The sequence below is a fragment of the Phacochoerus africanus genome, chromosome 4, assembly GCF_016906955.1.
Source record: "Phacochoerus africanus isolate WHEZ1 chromosome 4, ROS_Pafr_v1, whole genome shotgun sequence".
NCBI lineage: Eukaryota > Metazoa > Chordata > Mammalia > Artiodactyla > Suidae > Phacochoerus > Phacochoerus africanus.
Window position 1 is genome coordinate 116,142,141 of NC_062547.1, and position 21,180 is coordinate 116,163,320.

The 21,180-nt window shown below is 37.7% G+C and overlaps 1 protein-coding gene and 1 pseudogene across 1 annotated transcript in view; one reads left to right on the top strand and one right to left on the bottom strand.

Moving 5' to 3' along the window:
• The window catches only part of CAMK4 (calcium/calmodulin dependent protein kinase IV), a 224,195-nt gene that overhangs the window by 166,554 nt on the left and 36,461 nt on the right, over positions 1-21,180 (top strand). The gene's annotated exons all lie outside the window — the stretch shown is intronic.
• On the bottom strand, positions 1,759-2,920 carry LOC125126221 (voltage-dependent anion-selective channel protein 2-like; annotated as a pseudogene).

Genomic DNA, 21,180 nt, shown 5'->3' on the forward strand with positions numbered 1-21,180 from the left:
GATCCTTAACCCACTGAGTGAGGCCAGGGATCGAACCCGAGACCTCATGGTTCCTAGTTGGATTCTTTTCCACTGCACCATGACGGGAACTCCCGACTTACATACATTTGTTTTTTTTTTTTTTTATGTTGCTCTCTATCTTATCTTTTCCCTTAATAATATGCTTTGGAAATTTGTTTCACTCATGTATTAGTTCTCTATTGCTGCATCACAAGTTACCACAAACCTAACATTTAAAACAACACCATGTATTATCTTACAGCTTTGTAGGTCAAATGTTAGGCACAACATGACTAATTCCAAGATCAAGGCATCAGCCAGGCAGCCAGGCTGCACTTTTCTCTAGAGGGTCTGGGGAAGAATCCGCTTCCAAGCTTATTCAGTTTGTTGGCAGAACTTAGTTCCTTGTGGTTCCCTTCACACTTGGCCTTCTCCATCTTCACACCTGCCTGGAGCATCCAGTCCTTCTCATGGTTTGAATCTATTTCACTGATTCTCTGCCTTCTGCTGCTGCTTTTAAAGGCTTATACAATTATATTGGGCCCATTTGGATAATACAGGAAATCTCTGTATTTTAAGGTAATAGTGATTAGTAATTCTAACTACATCTGCAGAGTTCCTTTGCCATGTTGCATGGTGTGTTTGGAGTCCCAAGGCTAGAATATGGAATCTTCTTTGGGTCCGTGATAATGTCTACCATATTTTAGTGCATATGGATTTTTTTCATTCTTTTAATTGTTATGTCGTTTTTCGCACTATGAGTTCTATAATTTATTTGTCCAGTTCCTACATGTTTATTTAAGGTTTTTTTCCAATTTTAAAAATTATAAATATTATTGTAACAAATATTTTTGTAGGCACATTTATGCACAGTGAAAATATTTCTTTAAGATACATTCCAAGAAGTGACTTGTATGAGATAAGTAATAAGATCATTTTATATTCCATTATGGATGCTGTTAAAGTGCAAGGCTTAACTAGTCTACAATACTGCTAATAGTTTGAATCTGCCTCTTTACCAACATGACCAATCCTGATCATTATATTCTTTATTCTATTCTTTGTTCTGTTTTTTCAGTGATTTTTATGTGTTTTCCTCCTGGTGTGGGAGCACTATATATATTCAAATCTGAATCTTTATGATATATTACAATCTCTTACATATATCTTTATGTATAATCTGTATCATATAGACAAATGGATAGAGTAAATATTTTCTCCTAGTCTTGCTGTATGTTGTCTTGCATAATTTTCTTATGGGGGTCAAATTTATACGAGTTTTCCCCATAAGTTCTAAGATTTTATATTTTTTATATCTTTCTCAGGAAATCCTTTCATATTCTCTCTTTCTTTTTCTCCCTCTCCATATATACTTAAAATCTTGTGTATTTACTCAAAATACTTGTATAGTCTTTTTGTTTTGCTGTTATCCTTTTCTTAGTTCAATAGCTCTTTTTTCCCCACAGTTTTGATAAAAATCTATTTCATTATTGGTGGATGGCGCCTTTAGCAGTTAAATACACTGAAATAATGTATAGATGACTGCACAACTGCAGCACTGGTAACTAGATAGATAGCCAATTCACCTAGAAACCAGCTAACAAATAATTGTCCAAATATTTAAAATACAGCTCTTGTTTAGATCATCCTTTGGGTGATGATCACCTTCTTGGAGGGGGAGGGGAAGCCTGCTGGTCACACTGGAAATACATTAAGGGCAAATCTGACATCCATTCCCAGAGGTTTCTTTCAGCTGCGTTAAGCCTCCAACTCCAGGGAAAACCCAAGTTTGTACCCTCCAGCATGAATGTTCTTCCCATCTACCAGCACAGATAATGTAAGCTTCACACCAGGCCTCAGAGTCTGAGTATATCCCACTCTACTTAAACTAGAATTGTTGACTTTTGCAGAAATGGAAACAGTGGGATCCAACTCTTTGGCTGCAATACAAAGCAAGAGCAGTTGGTTCTGGATGTCCAAGCAAGGTTTACTGATGTGTCAAGATTGTCACATACTTTCTGATAAATTGATCCTCTGAATTCTGTCCTATCAATGACATTAGTGTGCAGCTTGAAGTCCCCAGTCCCATAGCCCACTGCAGACTTACTCTTTGTGAGCTTTGATTAGGCACTGTCAAAGGTCAACTGGTACCCAGCAAGCAAGCCCTCATAACCAAAGACCCCTGAACCATGAATTGCAGGTCCAGCAAAATACAAGTCAACATCCCATCCAAGGTTTATATACTCCCTTTTATAAGAAGACTTAACTTTACCACTTTTCTTTCCATTGTTCGGTGAAAATGTGTTATCAAGTATCAGTTTCAAACCTTGACAAATCTGAGTTCCCACTGTGATGCAGCAGAAATGAATCTGACTAGTATCCATGAGGATGTAGGTTCGATCCCTAGCCTCGCCCAGTGGCTTGGTGATCCAGCTTTGCTCTGACCTGTGGTGTAGGTCACAGATGGGGATCAGATCCTGTGTTGCTGTGGCTGTGGTGAAGGCTGGCAGCTATAGCTCTGATTTGACTCCTAGCCTGGGAATTTCCATATGCTGTGGGTACAGCCCTAAAAAAAATGGGAGAAAAAGACAAAACAAAAAACAAAAAACAAAAAAAACTTGACAAATCTAGTCTTCAATAGTAATTTCTTCTCCCAGAAATCAGTGTTCCACTTTTCTGTGAAAGTCAGACCACATTCACACCATTTATATTTGGTCTCCAAGGTCCCAGAAACTTTACCAGTGTCTGTATCGGATGAGCCAGATGTTGAGAATTCCACTCCACTTCATCACTTTGTTCTCACATACAGTTTCACCAACTCCAAACCAAATCCTTTGTTGAAAATATCTCTGGCAGCTTTGCCAAGATCAGCACATGATGGAAGAATATACATTGGCCATTGGCAGTTCTGTCCATAGATCACTATGGCGAAGCCACAGGAAGAGATGTTCCCCTCTACCCTAAGCAAGTGCTTTGTGTGCTTCTGGAAGACTGTCTGTCTCTCCTGGCCCAGGGAGAAATGAGTGGGGCACAGGGACTCCTCATGCATCCCTTCCTTCATCTGTTTAATAGCTTTTTTTTTTAAGTATAGTTGATTTACAGTGTTTCATCAAGTTCTGTTGTACAACAAAGTTACCCAATCACACACATTTCCCTATGCCGTGCAGTAGGATCCCATTGCCCATCCATTCCTAACATAACAGTTTGCATCCCCCAAGCCCCCAAAATGCCCATCCATCCCCCTCGCTCCCCTTCCTCCTGCCTCCAGGAACTCCAAGCCTGCTCTTCTTGGCCATGATCTGTTTCTTTTTTTGTTTGCTTGCTTGTTTGTTTGTTATTTTTAGATAGGATCATCTGTTCCATATTGTAGATTCCACAAATAAGTGATATCATATGATATTTGTCTTTTTGTTTCTGGCTTACTTCAGTTAGTATGAAAGTCTCTAGATCCATCCACATTGCTGCAAACAGTGTTAGTTTGTCTTTTTTATGACTGAGTAATATTCCATTGTGTATATATATCACATCTTCTTAATCCATTCATCTGTCAATGGATATTTAGGTTGTTTCTATGTCTTAGATATTGTAAATAGTGCTGCTATGAATATAGGGATGCATGTATCTTTTTGAGTGAAAGTTTTGTCTAGATATATGCCCAGTAGTGGAATTTCTAGGTCGTATTATAGTTCTATATTTAGTTTTCTGAGATATCGCCATTTCTGAGATATCGCCACTTTGTTTTCCAAAGTGGTTGTACCAATTTACATTCCCACCAACAGTGAAGGAGGGTACCTTTTTCTCCACACTGTATCTTTTTGAATGAAAGTTTTGTCTAGATATATGCCTAGTAGTGGGATTGCTGGGTCATATGATAGTTCTATATTTAATTTTCTGAAGTATCTCCATACTATTTTCCATAGTGGTTGTACCAATTTACATTCTGACCAACAGTGGAGGAGGGTACCTTTTTCTCCACACCCTCTCCAGCATTTGTTATTTATGGACTTGTTAACGATGGCTATTCTGACTGGTGTGAGGTGGTACCTCATTGTAGTTTTGATTTGCATTTCTCTAATAATTAGTGATATTGAGCATTTTTGCATATGCCTGTTGGACATCCATATGTCTTCTTTGTAGAAATGTCTGTTAAGCTCTTCTGCCCATTTTTCAATTGGGTTGTTTGTTTTTTTGTTGTTGAGTGTTTAATAGCTCTTTAATCCAAACATATTAGTTTGATCCATCTTTGTTTAATCCACATTATTTGTTCAATAACTTAATAAGTAGGTGCATGTCAGTTTTCATGGCTCTTTTACTATGAAGACAGCAGCAATAGCATTTCCCCCATTTTACAGTTGTATACAAACAAGCTTGGAGAGGTGCAAACAGTGGAACCAAAGTTGTTAAAACTCCCAGTCTAGGCTTGACCACCTTGCCGGGCATCTATACAAATCTTCATTATTGGACTTTGGGATTCTGAGCCTTTTAAGTTTCAGTCTGTACAAAAGTCCAGTAAGTTAAACAGCCTTATGGGCTCTGGATAATTTTCTGCACTTATTTCTAAGTCAAAGCAGATAGAACATTTGGGCTATTTTGGTTTCCATGACTCCCTGGACCATTTCTAAGAGGTCTTCCAAACCCTAGTAATATAAGGTTCTACCCCCTCCTTCATTCAGCTATAATAAATTCTTAAGCTAAATGCACATATTTGTTAAATTTTTTATGGCTGCACCCATGGCATATAGAAGTTCCCAGGCCAGGGACTGAATCCAAGCCACAGCTGAGACCTGTAGTGCAGCTACAGCAATTCCAGATCCTTTAACCCCTTGCAATGGGCTGGGGACCAAACCCATACCCCCAGCAACCTGAGTTAGTGCAGTCAGATTCTTAACCCTCTGTGCCACAGTGGGAACTCCTTGTTCTAATTTTTAACTTTTTCTTTTTCTAAGAGATAGAATTTTAGAATTTTAGAATTTCAACAAATCTACTTCCTTCCTTGCACTCTTTCTGGCATTTTCTACCACTGTTGTGATGCACTAACCATACTGTATTATGGTTAGTTGTGCATAGACCTGTCTCCTGAAATAGGCATGACTAATGACTTACTCATCTATGTCTGTCATCCTTTTCCTCTGCCCACCACCCTCCTCCCCCCGACACACACACCCCATATACACCTTTGTATTCATAGCTCATAGCAGGTACAATATATATTCATTGGCTTGAATCCCATTATTTACAAAAGCTTGTTTAGGAGCTCAGCATTTTGAGTGCTGAGAATATTTTGGAACTGGCCTTATATCTTTGGTTTTTAAAAGATAATAAGACTTCAAATACATTTAATAATGCAAGATACTGTTAAATTATATTACTTTCAAAAATGATAATGCTAATCCCACTCTGCAGGAAAGCGGTTTTCATGGAATATAATGTCTTTTAAAATCTAAATACATATACATGACAATTTCTCTATGTCTTAGAAAAGATCTAATTTCATAGAACTTGACGTGATGATAGACACAGGGGAAAATCCATGTTGGAAAATGTAATCTCTCATACATACACCTTGCTTTTAGTCTTGGATTCTCCTTCTCAAAACTTAACCTTAAAACACATTTCTGTGAATAATATGTTGAATGTGCCATAGGTTCTGACCATCTGTGTGATTTATTCTCTGAAATAAATGTTCCTTTGTATGTTGGAACCTATCTAGAACCACACTATTTAACTTTTTTTTTTTTGTCTTTTTGCTATTTCTTGGGCCACTCCCGTGGCATATGGAGGTTCCCAGGCTAGGGGTCGAATTGGAGCTGCAGCCACTGGCCTACGCCAGAGCCACAGCAACGCGGGATCCAAGCCGCATCTGCAACCTACACCACAGCTCACGGCAACGCTGGATCGTTAACCCACTGAGCAAGGGCAGGGACCGAACCCGAAACCTCATGGTTCCTAGTCGGATTCGTTAACCACTGCGCCACTATGGGAACTCCGTATTTAACTTTTAAATTAACATCCTAACTTTTGCCTGTGAAAGTACTGTTACAGAAATTTAACCACACTCAAGGCTTAGCCGCTCTGGATCTTACAGAATTCCAGAAATGCCATCTTATTGTAAGTTAAATTTCACTGAGGAAGACCCTTGTTACACACTAAATTACATCATTCATATCCTCTATTTATATTTAATGCTTATGCTTTACTCTGCTAGAAAACTGAAAGAAGAAAGAATCTTGAGAGGAATATATGATATGACTAAGACCTAATAATAGCTATCTCAATAGTAATCGTACCAGCCATCACTACTATGTATTATTAAGCACTTATTGTGAACCAAGCTTTTGCTGAAATCTTTTTGTTAGTGATTTTTATTTTTTGCTAAAATCTTTACAAAAATTATTTCACTTAATCTTCACACCTATAAGGCTGTCCGTCTCTTTACATTAATTTCACAGATATGGAAACTGAGACTCAGAAAGGTTAGGTAACTTTTTTAAGATCACACAGCTGAATTGTGGCAGAATCAAGATTAGAACACAAAATAAAAGTTGACTTTAGAATTTATGCTCTTAGGAGTTCCCGTCGTGGCTCAGTAGTTAACAAATCCTACTAGGAACCATGAGGTTGCACGTTCGATCCCTGGCCTTGCTCAGTGGGTTAAGGATGTGGCGTTGCCATGAGCTGCGGTGTAGGTCACAGACGCATCTGGGATCCCACGCTGCTGTGGCTCTGGCATAGGCCGGCAGCTACAGTTCCGATTAGAACCCTAGCCTGGGAACCTCCATATGCCGCAGGTGCAGCCCTAGAAAAGGCAAAAAGACAAAAAAAAAAATTTATGCTCTTAATCCCTCCACAGTCTGCCTTCCTCTACCATATTCTGGTATAGTTGATGTTGGGCCCAAAGCTAGAGACACAGATGAGCAGACAGAGAGGCCTAAACATGGCAGGATTTTAAGGGCTAACACTGAAACATGACAAATGAGATACACCTATTTGAAAGATCACATGACAAGAGAAAAATCACACTTTTTTAAAATACACATGTGCATTGCAGCTGGTGTGCCTGTTGACGTTTGCCTTTGCTTTTTTACTCTTGAATTCAGTCCTTAAAAACTGCTTATTTGACATAATGAAAAAGGATCTCTTTATATGCTGTAATTAAAAAATTGTCTGTCTCAAATTAAGAATATATGCAAATGCATATTCCATTCTTTTTTTTGGACAAAAATAGATGAGAATAATGATAGATCCACAGATATAACTCTTCCAGATACAGTCAGCTCTATCACTTTGTCTACATCCAAAATGATGGTTGTATCAAAAGTTGAACATCCCTTTATGTGAGTTAATAGTAAGAAATTAAGCAGAAGTTTTATTCAATTTTTTATAGCCAAATTCAGTGTACATTTAATTATTGTATTTCTTCACAAGTAGTTGCCCATTTAGCTAGTTTTAGGGGGTCATAAACATAGTACAGTACTCATGGCTTGATTATCCATATTGGTCTTACCAGGCATGCTGATGATGAGGCTGACTCAAATAGCAGCACCCTATGCTTTCAAAATGAAAGCATCTACCAGCTCCTTCTTTGACATTTTGTAGAGTGAATCCTTTTTTCCTCAAAGTTAAATCAAACAACAGTTAGACAAGCTCAGCTTGGCAGAATTTAGGACTTTCTTCATTCATTCATCTAACTTTTCTTAAATATTAAGAATAGTGGGGTAGGGAGTTCCCGTCGTGGCGCAGTGGTTAACGAATCCGACTAGGAACCATGAGGTTTCAGGTTCGGTCCCTGCCCTTGCTCAGTGGGTTAACGATCCGGCGTTGCCGTGAGCTGTGGTGTAGGTCACAGACACGGCTCGGATCCTGCTTTGCTGTGGCTCTGGCGTAGGCCGGTGGCTACAGCTCCAATTCAACCCCTAGCCTGGGAACCTCCATATGCCGCGGGAGCGGCCCAAGAAATAGCAACAACAGCAACAACAAAAGACAAAAAAAAAAAAAAAAAAAGAATAGTGGGGTAGGCTGAAAGGAATTAGCTGAAAGGAATTTTGTTATGGCAGGATAGTCAATACAATGCAAATATAATTCTTTTTGCATTATAGAGTTTACTAAATAACTTATTAGTTTTGCATGTGATTAAAATCTTATTCCCCATGAGCACCAGAACCACATTTATATTCAGATGGAATTTTCATGGAATGGGTGATATATTGAGATGCTTTGATTTGATTTTGGTTTTGATGTTAGATTTCTACCTTAATGTAACTTCAGGAAGTTAACTCTGAGCCTCATCACATGAATGGTGCATTTGTTAATAACTGATGGAAGTTCCCTTCATGGCTCAGCCACTAATGATCCCGACTAGGATCCATGAGGATGTGGGCTTGATCCCTGGCTTTGCTCAGTGGTTTAAGGATCTGGCATTGCCATGAGCTATGGTGTAGGTCTCAGACGCAGCTCGGATCCCGCGTTGCTGTGGCTGTGGCATAGGCTGGCAACTGTAGCTCTGATTTGACCCCTAGCCTGGGAACTTCCATATGCCAAGGGTGTGGCCCTAAAGAAAAAAAAAAAAAAAAAACCTGATGAATCTTAATTGACAAATCTTAATCACCCAAAGTCTATATACTTTACATTAGAGTTCACTCTCAGTGTTGTACATTCACTGGGTTTGGACAAATGTATAATGACACATATCCATCATTACTGTATCTTGCAGACTATTTTCACTGTCCTTATTCCTCTCTGTTCCACCTATTAATCCCTCCTGTCCCACCCCAACCCCTGGCAACCACTGAAAACATTTTTTTACTTTTTCCGTAGTTTTGCCTTTTCCAGAAAGTCTGATAGTTGCAATGATACAGTAGGTCACCTTTTCAGATAGATTTCTTTCAGTTAATAATATGCATTTAAGGTTATTCCATGTCTTTTCATAACTCAATAGCTCATTTCTTTTCAGTGCTTAGTAATATTCCATTGTCTAGATGTAACACAGTTTATCACCTCACCTACTGAAGGATATCTTGGTTCCTTCCAAGTTTTAGCAATTATGAATAAAGCTGCTGTAAACATCCGCATACAGGTTTTGTGTGGACATAAATTTTCAGCTTCTGCAGGTAAATATCAAGGAGTATGATTGCGGGGTCACATAGTTGGAGTATGTTTAGTTTTATAAGTTGAGGCCATTTAAAGCTTAGAAGTAACTTTAGTAAATGAAGCCTTCACAGTTTTGATAAAATTGTATTTTATTTTCTTTAAATGAAATATCATAGAACATTAGAGATCATTTGATCACTTTTATCTGTAATATAAGAGATTTTATGATTATCATAGAGTATAGAGAATCACCGAACAACCAACATATACAGATGATTTGATTTATAATTTTCTGAAGCATCACTCTGAAGTGTTTTAATTACTAAATGAACTATTGCTACTAATACATAAAAATTAGTAACCATCAATGTAATTTCTCATGTCAGTTCTTTAAGTAGGTTTCTTTAGTGATATATTTGCATGATAATAATACTTTTCATATATTTAAAGGCTTTTTATTTGGGTAAATGTTCATTTTGCTTCAATAAATTTTAAAATGTTTGTTTCATAAGTTATGTAAATATATATATAGTAGAATGTAATAAATGAGTACTTCATCTTTCCTTGGAAGGGAATACAGCCTATAATGACTCAACTGTTTTATAGATTTAAGAATCATCACTAGGACTATTTCCAAGCTGAGTACTCTTGCCTTTCTATAACTTACTGAATGTGACTTTTATCCTTTATATCTCTACAACTTTGGATCCATTTCACATCTGGCACCACTCTCAAGTACGCCTATGGGCCTACAAAAAGGGAAGAATTTCTCTCCAACCAAGAAACAAGCAGAAATTATTTTTTTTTTTTTCCTATAAGAAACCTCAGGAACTTATAGGTGAATACAGTAGAAATTTCAAATGTAGAGTTTGATCAATGTTGAACTAAATGCAGAATTTCTCCAGTTGTCATTCTTTACTTCCTTAACAGCTTTTGGGTTTGTTTTTTGGTTTTTTTTTTTTTATTAAAGTATAGCTTATTTACAATGTTGTGTTAGTTTCTGCTATACAGCAAAGTGATTCAGTTATACATATATTTATATTATTTTTCATATTCTTTTCCATTATGGTTTATCACAGGATATTGAGTATAGTTCCCTGGGTCTTTCTTTAACAGCTTTAACTGCACTTACTGGTACATCAGTAGCAGTGATATGCTCAACATGGTCTCACATACCAAGGATAATTCCAATTTTAGGTATCAAGCAAAGTATTATTTTTAAAATATTTAAAATGTAATAATTTGGTATTGTCTGCTCAGAACAAGGTGAAGTAAAGGGGAACCAATTTATATTTTTCCCTGAAACAAACAAGAGATATGAAACGTAGTTTTCAGAAACTGGACATCAGGAAGCCAAGTGATACCTGGAAAAGGGAGCACAAACAGTAGGAGCCCTGTAATTGCCTGAAGAGGATTCCTGGGCTACCATGTAAGGAGGAAAAAAGCAAAGGGAACCCAGCAGTCTCCCTGAGATGGGGACACAGAATAGAGAGTCTGAGACCCAAGGAGGTTAGAGTTCACAGAGCAGAGTACCAGAGGAGAAAGAGTGATCTCTGTGGGGCTGCAGATGCTCCCTCCCCCAAATCTTCAGCCCGTGCACGTGAAGGAACAACCCAGGGCCAGGAAAAGAACCATGGATTAGGGGGAACAAGGCATGTTGCTCGCGTAGGAGTGGGAAGAGTTTGTGTTCCCAATAGAGGAGACAAATTTAACAAAGTTTAAAAGCAAACCTCGAAAGGATCAAACTATTTTCAGTAGTATAACTTAACTGCACCCAGAACAAAGCTAAAGAAGATTACAAATACATCTGTATTTGCCCGGCATCCAGCAAGATAAAATCTGTGCCCAGTCACAAATTATGAGAAATGCATGCAGAAAGCACTTCCAGAGTGAGAGTGGATGAAAGCGGAAAAAAATAAATAAATCAATAGAAACAAACTTAGAAACAACAGAAATGAAAACAGTTATTATAACTGCAACCCATATATTCAAGAAGGGAGAGGATTGAGGATGTTAAATAGATTCATGGGAGGAATAAAAAAAAAGACTGAAATCAAACATCTAAAGATGAAAACTACAGTATCTGAGAAAATATACAGGGTGGAATTAACCCAGCAGAGTAGGCATTCCAAAAATAAAAAAAATATGAACTTGAAAACACAGCATTAAAAAGCCATCCAAGGTTGGAGTTCCCTTTGTGGCTCAGTGGGTTATGAATCCGACTAGTACCCATAAGGATGCAGGTTTGATCCCTGGCCTCACTCAGTGGGTTAGGAATCTGGCATTGCCCTGAGCTGTGGTGGTGTTCACAGACACTGCTTGGATCCAGCATTGCTATGGCTGTGGCTGTGGCGTAGGCTGGCAGCTGCAGCTCCAATTTGACCCCTAGCCTGGGAACTTCCATATGCTGCAGGTGTGGCCCTCAAAATAAAAAAGCAAAAATCTATCCAAGGGGGAACACAGAGAAAAAAGACTAACAACAAAATGAAAAGAATACCAGGAGTTCCTGTCGTGGCGCAGCAGAAACGAATCCAACTAGGAACCATGAAGCTGCAGGTTCAATCCCTGGCCTTGCTCAGTAGGTTAAGGATCTGGTGTTGCCGTGAGCTGTGGTGTAGGTTGCAGACGCACATCCTGCCTTGCTGTGGCTCTAATCTGACCCCTGGCCTGGGAACCTCCATATGCCGCTAGTGCGGGCCTAAAAAAAAAGCAAAGCAAACGAACAAAAAGAACATCAGTAAGCTATGGAACATATATGCATATATATTATTTAGAAATGCATATATATGTATTTAATTGGAGTCATTGAAGAATGATGGGAGATAGAATTATATCTGAAGAAATAACGTATACAATTTTTCAAACAGTGAATCTTATAAAGCCACACATTTAGAAACCTTAACGAATCTCAAGCACAGGGAACATGAAGAAAATGATACCTAGGCACATCATATTCAATTTTCTTAAAACTAAAAATAAATGCCAAAAAAGCAGCCAGAGGGAAAAATACATTGTATCAGAAGAACAAAGATACAGATGACATTAAATTTTTCATCAGAAATAATGCAAGTAAGAGATAGTGGGATAGCATCATCAAAGTATTGTAAGAAAAAAAAAAAAGGAATAACCCAATATTCTGAACTCGGTGAAAATAGCTTTCAAAAACAAATAGAGTTCATCAGATACACACAACATCAAGAATTCTTCACTAGACACCAGTAGTACTAGGGTAAATTTGATCGTGCACTGCAAAAAGGAACTAATCAATTTGTTTTATCTCCCTTTCCAGCCTGCTGCCCAAGGGCAGCTGTTGACATTGCCTTAAACAAAGAGCAGGACGAGTTGAATTTACTAAGTTTTTTGAACATAGAGCCACAGGTTATGAATTGGTTTGGACATAGAACATCTTTCTAATCCGAAGACATTAGGAGCTGGTGCCTGGCCCAGCTCAGGTAGCTCCACCATTTTAGCTATGTAATAAACATTTATTAAGTGCTAGTTTTAGCTGAACACCAGAGTGAATTCTGGCTATTTCTTGGGATTTTGTATCTATTTGTCGATGTCTGCTGTAGAGCCTCCTTCAGCCCACAATTCTGGTCATTCATTCATTCACTCCTTCTTTCATACATTATCTCACATTTATCAAAACCTTACTAAGCCTTTTGCCTAGAGTCCATAGGTACAAAAGTGAATAAAACAGTCCCTTCTCTCAAGGAATTTATCTTTTACTTTGATAGGCAAATGCACAATTAACTATGATAACAATATTAGTATCCCTGGACAGGGATGTGAAGAAAATGCCATGAGAGGCAGAGAAAATATTTGTTTTATTTGTAGAGTTAGAGGAAAATTTCATAGGGGGGGGGTGATATATAATCTGGGTTATGAAGTATTCCTGGTACTATTGCCATAGTAACAAATGATCCCCAAACCTAGCAGTTTAAAAGAACTGTTTTACTATGCTCATATATTCTCTGGGTCAAGGCTTCAGATAGGGCATGGTGGGAATGGTAGTTATCTCTGTTCCATAATGTCTAGAGTATTAGCTGAGAAGACATAAAGCCTTGGGAGCTTAATGGCTGGAGGGCAGGAACCACTTCAAGGTGTCTTCACCCACATGTCTGGCAGTTGATGTCTGTCACATGGATCCTCAGCAGGGGCTGTCAGCTAGAACAGCCATACTTAGCTTCTCCAAGTTACCCAGTTTTCTTACAGCATTGCAGCTTCAGGTAGTCAGACTTTTACATGGCAGCTCAGGGATCTAAAAAAGAGTATCTAGCAAACAGAGTAGAAGCTGCATTGACTTTTATAAGCTAACCTCAGAAGTCACTTCCACTGAATTCTTTTGCTTACCAGTCAAGTCACAGATGAGATTCAAGGGGAGGAAATTTATCTCCACCTTAAATGGGCAATGCAAGAATCTGGAAGAGCATCTGAGATGAATAAAAGTGTTATAAGAATCTTTAGGAAATACCCTTTGGCACATGCAGGATCACTATTATTTGGGAACCAAATGGGTATATTGCATGTCTTAGGAATAGTAACTAAGGCTATGTGCTAGAGCATGGTAAGAATCGTCCCAGGATGAAGTACAGCCATAAATTGGGAACAAACTTTGAAGGGCCTTTGATTTTCATGCTGAGGAGGTTAGGTCAGAAACCCTTAGTGATGAATTGTATTTTTGTTTTCCAACTAGAGAATTGACATGAGTTACTGTGTTTCAGAAAGATGACCTAGGCATTACGGGGTGTTCTAGGGTCAAACATTAATACCGCCAGTAGAGAATATGAAGGACTATATACAAAGTGGTAAGAATGTAAATGAAAAGAGTGAGGAGATATAAACTATATGCTGAGGATAGAATTATGACTGACTGGCTAAGGCTAGGAAAAGAAAAGAAGGCATCGCAGATGACACTGAAATAAATGAGAATGCCCCAGAACTTGACTGTTTTGTCTAACATGGATTCCTCAGGCCCTAGGATGATTGACGGATTAAGGCTTACATTGGATTTTCCAGCCAATCTTAACCATTCCTGTTGATCTGGTCAGGGGAGATAGTAGTTACGTACTTCACTTCTCATATATTTTGTTGACAGTTCTGAAGGCATCATAGAGTAGACTGAGGATAAAGATGATGTTAGTGGCAGGTCTCCAAAGCAGATATGACACAGAAGCAGAGTGTTCATTTTTAAGCTCTTACTTTAATTTATATATATTAGTTCTAAACTTTCTGAGCAAATTTATGCAGTTTAATTTTTCTTCCCAATAGGAGAACTGTAGCCAGAATACCGTTTTCTTTTTTTTAATGACTGGTTTTTCTTTGTCCTGTTAGATTTTTAAAGAGATTCAAACTTCCTCTTACCAACTCCTGAGACATTATCAATTAACCACACACAGCCCATCGAACACAGCATAGCTGTAATTAAACTAAATTACTATGCAGTAGCTTTCATTACACAGTGACACAGTTTTTGTTAGGACCATAGAGAGAGTTTAATTACATGTCTAGACACCCCCTGAATTCATAGCAGCAGTGTTATCTTTGTCTATTTAAAAGAGAGTTTTTGCTTTTGGTGATTGCATTTTTTGAAAGACCCAATGAAAAGACACGTTTTGGGTTTTTTCTTTTTTTTTTTAAATTCCACATTCTACTTTAATACATATTTCATTTAGGAGCCATTTATACATCTGTGGATGGAAATGTTTCCCAAGAAAAAATGTCCAGAATTTCACTCTTTGTCATATTTGAAATAAATTTCATTGCATCCAAAAGCTTTCATTCTCTAATATATCCCAAATATCCTCTCATAAAGTTTTTTTGTTTGTTTGGTTGGTTTTTTTTTTTTTTATCTTTTTGACATTTCTTGGACCGCACCCGTGGCATATGGAGGTTCCCAGACTAGGGGTCGAATCAGAGCTGTAGCCGCCGGCCTCCACCAGAGCCACAGCAACAAGGGATCCAAGCCGCTTCTGCGACCTACACCACAGCTCATGGCAATGTTGGATCCTTAACCCAATAAGCAAGGCCAGGGATTGAACCTGCAACCTCATGGTTCCTAGTCAGATTCATTAACCACTGAGCCATGATGGGAACTCCTTTTTATTTTTATTTTTATTTTTTTATAATGTATTAATGTATAAATTATAAACTGGAGTCTGAAGCATAGACATCTCTTAATATTTCCAGCTTCCTCAACCTTGTGAAGAAGCTCAACTCTTTGCCTGAGGATGGCATGCTGTCTACATTTATCCTCAGTCCTGCCCAATCAACTTCTCTGGACAGTATGGAGAATTCAATTTCTATGTAGTCTCTGTAGTCTCTGCTTGACCAGAGCATGCAGATCCGGGATTTCCCTTTATTTCTTTTGTGCTCCAACCTGTTATGGACATGGCTCGGATCATCAGTGTCAAAAAATGAGACACGTGCACACAGGGAGATCTCGACAAGGCTCTTTACTTCTGCAGAAGGGTGTGGTACTCCAAAAAGTGCCCACACTGAACAAAGGACCCTCCTATTTATCCCTAACGTAGGTGATGTACTTGGCCCCTTCCCATAGGTCAGGTCAGGGTGCACATTCTTCCGGTTGGCTAATTTGAAACAAATTGTTACTGTGAGAAGAGGGAAAGAGGAGGAGGGGGTCGTAAGAAGGCGAACAGGAGCCAGATGGAGTAACCAAGATTTCCTTTGATAGAAAAGACATTATGTTACTTTCCACAAACCTAATCTTTTCTTTCTTATTAAAAAAAGAAAAGAAAAAAGAGTTTGCTGCTGTTTTCTGTGTAACTGCAGATCTTTTTTTTTTTTTTGGACCTTTTCCCAAGCTATTCATTGTCTTCTGAATATCGCCTTTATTTAATAGGTCAAGCCTTTCTTTAGCTTCCATTCCTAAAATCTCATCTTTCTTGAAATCTGACCATCTGCATTGGAAATAAAGAGAATGAAATTATGACAAATTTATCATCTCTAAATATTCTCAACAGCCCCTCAGGAAGTTGCCTCATAACATGCACTTGCTCTAATCTCATATACAAATACATTTTATATACTGATTTATTTGTAGATTACATGTATGTTGCTTAGTTTTCTTTATATTCTTGTATTCTTTTAGCGTGCAGTTTGTCTAAGTTAAGACGCATCACTTTTTTCCATTAATTTTTTGCCTAATGCCTAATTTAAAATATCCATTCACTTTATAATTGCCTCTGGAGTTCCCGTCATGGCTCAGAGGTTAGTGAACCTGACTAGCATCCATGAGGACTCGGGTTTGATCCCTGGCCTCGCTCAGTGGGTTAAGGATCCAGCATTGCTATGGCTGTGGTGTAGGCCGGCGGCTACAGTTCCAATTGGACCCCTAGCCTGGGAACCTGCATAAGGGTACGGCCCTAAAAGACAAAAAGAAAAAAAAATTGCTATTGATAGTAGTGATAAGTATTTATTGAAATCTTGAGTGAATGGTTTGAAACTAAGGAAAATAGTATAGGCAAAAATGATATTTTCCATCTATAGTAAATAGATCATTCTTAAAAATATATACTTAATAGACTTTTATGGCATGCACATACATAGACAGAAAAATGAATTTCCACCTTGCTTCAAGTACCCACGTTCCCCTACTCTGACTTGTGCACCAGGAGACTCGTACAAAAATCATAAACAAGAATTGTATGACTGTTCTTCATGACCTCTTCCCCTGTCAACTAGTCTAGCCTTTTACCCCAGATTTCCCAGATAGTGACATGCAAAATCATCTGCTCTGTAAAAGCATCCTACTCCCTTTCCCCATGATATCACCACCCCTGCAAGCATTTCCCCGCAAAGCTTTGCTTTATCCAAACACTTCAGGCCACACCCATAATTTAAACAATGATGGAGCCTTACTGCAGAAACTGTAGCAAACCCAGTCCTCTTCAGGCTCCCCACTGAAGCCCAGCAGGACCCTTTCATTTACAAATGGAGGCCTTTTGGCCTGCCCACTCTTCACTAATGTATTATTAGAGCTGGACAATGCAGCTCCATTTTATTACAATGGGCAGTACAGTTTATCAATGTTTTTAGACATGAAGGAAATTGAAGAGGAAGCTAACAGATGAGTTTTCAAGTGTCTTTCCCCAAACTCGCCTGAGGCATGTGTTGTATTGAATATTCAGATCAACTTCAAAGATGTGAAGAAATTAATTCAGCCATAACTATCAACTTAATGCTACTACAGAAGAAAAAATAATTATGTGATTATTCAAAATGTCACTTTGAAGATGAAACCCTTTTGCCTGATCTTACAGTTGAAATGTTCTTATTGGATTTGGCTTTTCTCAAAGTGATGCTGTAAATCTCCTTCATCTAGGATAGTCCCTTGCACCTCTGAGGTGACTAAGTATTATTATCCAATAACTATAGTGTATGTTTCATCAACAGATAGATGCAGAGCCCTACTTCAGCTAAATGTATCAAAGTGATGTTACTCTGCAACAGATAGATGCAGAGCCTTACTTCAGCTAAATGTATCAAAGTGATGTTACTATGATGTTACTACACTACAATGTAAGCACAAGAATTTAAAATTCTGACAAATTAATAATGGCCTAGTCTGGAGATATTTCTATGTTGAAAGAGGAAGTAGCAGGAGATTGGTGGAAGAAAAGGCAGTACTGGTAGGGCAGTGCTTCTGGGTAGGGAGGGGCCACAGGACAGGATCCAAAGCAGCACCCAGGGCTGGCTCTTGAAGAACTACCAAAGACCAAGGAGAATGGAGCATAAGCAAAACAGTAGCCTTTGAAATGCAACTCATTGTGAATGACAAATACTGTTTGTCATAGAAATTCCTTGTTTTACAGTTGGGAAAAATAGAGTAAGAATGTTTCAAATCCTAATTGCCTCAAACTTTGTACCTTTTCTAACTTCTAAACATTCTTACTGTAAACTGTGAACACATATATAGCAATTTCATTTTGTATTTTACTTAGATTTGTTTCAGGGTGAAGAAGACTAACACATTCTAGCTCTCTGTAATTTATATTACACCTTCTTGAGAAGACAGGTTGTGGCAAATTAAATGAAAAATGCATACAAAACAAAGAAAATTTTTTAAAAGTGAAGGAGACGTAAATATATCAGGAAAAGGCTAGTTATTATAACTGGAAATATCTTTTTCACTGAGCTCTTTGGCAGACAAAACAGAAGAAGGAAATATGATTAAATAAAAATTATGTATTTATCTGATCCAAAGTATGTTCAGAAAAGAGCAAATCTCAAAGGATTTCTAAATGTAATTTATTTTATAAGAGACATGGAACAACAAAAACTGAGACCTAACAACTCCTGCTCACAGAGTAGAATATCTGCTGCATGCTAAGGGCTTCCGTATCCATTTTCCGTTTTCACTGCAAATGGACATTGCAGATAAGGAAACTGAGATTTAGAGGGTGGACGAATTGTTTAAGGTACACAGGTATACTTGGGGTATGTTGCCCCAAAGTACTTCTTATAATATTTTTCCTTAAAAACTGTTTCACAAAAACCTTATTATGCTTTATTTCTTAAATTAACCCTTGATCTTGGTGCAACCACTGTGGAAAACAGTATGGAGATTCCTCAGAAAACTAAGCATAGAACTACCATTTGATCCAGCAATCCCACTCCTGGGCATCTATCCAGAGAAAACCATGACTCGCAAAGACACATGTACTCCGATGTTCACTGCAGCACTGTTTGCAATAGCCAAGACATGGAAACAACCTAAATGTCCATTGACAGAGGAGTGGATCCAGAAGAGGTGGTACATATACACAATGGAATAATACTCAGCCATTAAAAAGAATGAACTACCAGCATTTTTTGCAACATGGATGGACCCAGAAACTATCATGCTAAGTGAAGTCAGCCATACAGTGAGACACCAACATCAAATGCTTTCACTGACATGTGGAATCTGAATAAAGGACAGACTGAACTTCTTTGCAGAACAGATGCTGACTCACAGACATTGAAAAACCTATGGTCTCTAGAGGAGACAGTTTGGGGGGTGGGGGAATGTGCTTGGGCTGTGGGGTGGAAATCCTGTGAAATCAGATTGTTATGATCATTATACAACTACAGATGTGATAAATTCATTTGAGTAATTTTAAAAAATGGAAAAAAAAAACAATGTTAATGATAAAATGAAAAATAAAAATTAACCCTTGATCAAAACCAAGACCAAAATATTGGAATGGAACTCAGCAAAGATACACCCTGGGCACCAAAACATTAAAATTTTTATTATAAAATCCTTAAAAGTGCATTTGTTTCCCACCTTGATTTGTCTGTAGATAAAATTATACTTGTCATTTCATGCTTTTTTCTAAAAAAATAATGCACTTTCCAAAAGTTGAACCACTAAATTGTTCTTGTCTGCCTCTGACACTTACTTTTCTTCCTCCTTCTCCTTCATCTTTTTATTTTCATAAAGTTTAAATTAAATTCATACTCATCTGGTTACTTGTTCTTCCAATTTCCTTATTAAATGTTACCATTTGTCAAGATAACCTTTAGTAATTAGAGAATAATTTCTCTTCATTAAATTGTTCAATTCACATAGGTTTGATAGCTCTTTTCCCAACTTTCAGTTGGTTTCCTTGCTTGTCCTTGATTTACTTTAATTATGATTATGTTTATTATGATTTCTAATCCTTTTTTCTATATACATTGAATCTCCATGATTTAAGTAATCTGTAGCTAAGATTGATAGTACGTTATAGAGTCTATTTCTCTGTAATTAGATATTCCCTAATCAGTTCTATATCGTCAGTATGATCTTATAGAATGTCTCTATTCTCCTGTGTGAATCCACGGTTTTGAGGAGTGTGGTTTCGTTTTCCCCTTTAGATCTTTTTCTCCTCTGCTTCTCCATGTGCAGTGATCTCCATGTGTCTAAACAGGATTAGCATTTGATGAGAGTAGAAGTGTGTATTTCATTTAAAACCTTGTTTGAAAATAAGAGAGAGTGTGCCTATTATTCAGCTCTGAAACTGCTCTTTTTATGTCTTCAGATGCCATAAAACAAGTTTTCAAAGAATATTCTAGAGATTCCTGGAGGGTACCTGAGTTCCCTTTAAGAGGTTCTGTGAGGTCAAAACTATTTCATCACAATATGAAAGAACTCCTCCTTACTTATCAAAGTACAGTGAAATTTTCCAGAGTCTACATGTCTGACTTTACAATAGAGAATAAAGAAGCAGATATGAGGATCCACTGCTTTCCATTAAACCAGAAATTAAAGAAATTTATAAAACTTTAAAACAATAGTGTAGTGCTCACTAATTTTTTTGTCTTAGAAAATATTTATATATTTAAATGTTTATGTTAACATCATGAGTTCATTTTATTTTTAAATAAATAAGTCATCTTTAGATTTCTTCATTTTCATTGCTTACACAGGAATTAATGTTAGCTATAACTCACATTAAACAAAAGCTCTTTCAAGTTCTTAATATTTTTTTTTTGGACTAAAAAGGTTGAGAATTTGTGCTCTGAAAATGTTGCTGCTTCTAATGATTTTATATCCTCAGGGAAGACAAAACATCATACTCTATGTTTTCTTTCCTGGCTTAAAAGTTAAATATATTAACTATTGAACAAAGGCAATCAGTGGGTCTAAGCTAAAATAAAATAGTAGGAGTTCCCGTCGTGGCACAGTGGTTAACAAATCCGACTAGGAACCATGAGGTTGCGGGTTCGATCCCTGCCCTTGCTCAGTGGGTTAAGGATCCGGCGTTGTCGTGAGCTTGTGGTGTAGGTTGCAGACGCAACTCAGATCCTGCACTGCTGTGGCTCTGGCGTAGGCCGGCGGCTACAGCTCCAATTTGACCCCTAGCCTGGGAACCTCCCATATGCCGTGGGAGCAGCCCAAGAAATGGCAAAAAGACAAAATAAAATAAAAATAAAAAATAAAATAGTGATTCCTGCCATTTTGTCAATCAAATACATTGAAATGTCTCCTCTCATATATGTACATGATTGTATCATAGCTTTTATCAAGTAATTTATGGCAAATGATCCCTGCCTTTAAAAGTCAGGTTCATGACTGCTAGCATTTTATTGCTTTATTTTGTTTTT